The 2,040-nt window shown below is 37.5% G+C and overlaps 1 pseudogene; it reads right to left on the reverse strand.

Moving 5' to 3' along the window:
* Window positions 1–136: 136 nt before the first annotated feature.
* LOC110429390 (dimethylnonatriene synthase pseudogene) lies at window positions 137–1,179 on the reverse strand (annotated as a pseudogene).
* Window positions 1,180–2,040: the final 861 nt, after the last annotated feature.

Raw genomic sequence — 2,040 nt, forward strand, 5'->3', positions numbered from 1 at the left:
TGCAATTAAGTTAATTCATTTGTAGTTATCTTACAAGGGACATGTATTAAATGTTAAGAATTTAAGGTATTGATTCAAAAGTTAGATTCAAATTTTAAAATAAATTTGAAATTGAGAAAATATCAACTAAGAAGGTTGTGTAACCATCTCTAAAGGTTTAAATTAACATCAAGCTGCTAGTAAATACTAATAAACACTAAAGCACACGTTAGGATATAGGAACCATACCAAAGTTGTTGCCTTAACAATAGTATCTCGGGTATGGCCTGATATCACATCGTCCTCTGGGAGGTTTGCAAGCATAACATCCATGAAATCGCTTTCACAGCTACCCTGGCTCTCCCTTTTTCTTCTGAGATGATCCTCCAACCAAACACTGATTATTGAGTCAAGTTCCTTAGCTGTCTGCTTCATGGAACGCACATGCCCTTGAATATCCATCCATTCAAGGTACGGCAGAGCATCCGCCAAGACGAATATCCCGCTGAGATACAGCGCTTGCTTTATGGCTTTCTCGTAGCGCCATGGCTCACTATGTGCTTGAGCATAAGAGCTACTAGAAAAACGTTTTCCAACAAGCATTCTGAGGTTTATGTTAAAAGTCAACCGTTCCAACACCTCGCTCATTGTCACTTGGGCGCAATTATCAGCATTCTCTACACATAGCCCGAACAACTCTTTGATGAACAAGTCCATTTCGGAGAAACGGATGTGCTTAAGCTTTTCGAGGCGATAGCTCGAAAGAAGCTCAACGGTGACGATCTTACGAATATTACGCCAATATTCCCCGTATGGGGCAAGTGCGAAAATGGCGTTGTTGTAGCCGATATGCCTCCCTGCTGCGATGCTTGCCCGCGTAGCCAGTGCTCTGTCATTGTTGGTCAAGCAATCCTTTGCAATTTCCCAACTGCTCACCACTAATACTCGACGGTGTCCGAGCTTGAGTGAGTAAAGTGGGCCATATTTGTCAGCCATCGCTCCTAGCTTCTTGCAAAGTGTTTCTTTCCCTCCTAGGAGATGGAGGTGACCAATGAGTGGCCATGACCCTGATGGTTCAGGGATGCGACTTTTGTTAGAATTTCGGGCTATGTATCTCCAGAAAACATATAGAACCAGCAAAGCTAAGAGCCCTTCAATTGGTTGGACACAATCATAGTACAGATCCATGGTGATCCTAGAGATTGGTATTCAAGTATATGTGCAAAACTTGCATTCTCGTCTACTATTATTTATAGCAGAGGTAACCCAACCCGCTCTCCTTGGGTTTTGGATGAAATAATGATTAATCTAATACAATTGGTTTATTCAAAGATAAAACAAAAATTTTGTTTTCAAATAATTACTGCAATTTTATATTTTTCAAGATTATCATTTCCCTTTTATCCACACATTCTTTTTCCTTTGAAAAACCAATAATAAAAACAATAACCAAGCAATACCTTTACTTTTGTTATCGCAAACCTCATGATACAATTTCCTTAATCTGATCTTAAGATCCCTCCAAGCTAGATAATTGAAACTTTTGTTGCTTGTTTTATTTTTTAAAAAGTTAACTGTATGACAAATTAAAACAGCATATACCACCGATTAAAAATAAATAAATAAATATTTAAAATACATAATTACGTCATAAATTAATATTCTATTTAAAATTGTAGGATCATGCATTTTAATTTTATTATTTAAAATTTTTTCATATTTTATTTATGTTACTTTAAAAAGATATAATAATATTGACTTTGTATCCAAACTCATTTTAAAATAACAAGAGTCATAATCATCCGAGACCACCAAGACTAGTGGGGACAATCTTCCCTTGTGCGTAAAACCTTTGCCCTGAAAAATCTGCGCTAATATCAAATTGGCACCACATGTATTCAATCGACGTAGGGCCCAGCCCAAGGCTGCTCCTCCACAAAATGAAGCCAGGGAAGGGAAGCCACATACGCAACATTACTAACAGACAATCATTTTATTGTTTCCGTTTTCCACGCTCAAGCCGACATTTTACTATTTGGCTCTCACTTGATGCTTTACTAA

The sequence above is a fragment of the Theobroma umbraticum genome, unplaced genomic scaffold, assembly GCF_002168275.2.
Source record: "Theobroma umbraticum cultivar Fairchild unplaced genomic scaffold, ASM216827v3 scaffold_44.0, whole genome shotgun sequence".
In the NCBI taxonomy this organism is placed as follows: domain Eukaryota; kingdom Viridiplantae; phylum Streptophyta; class Magnoliopsida; order Malvales; family Malvaceae; genus Theobroma; species Theobroma umbraticum.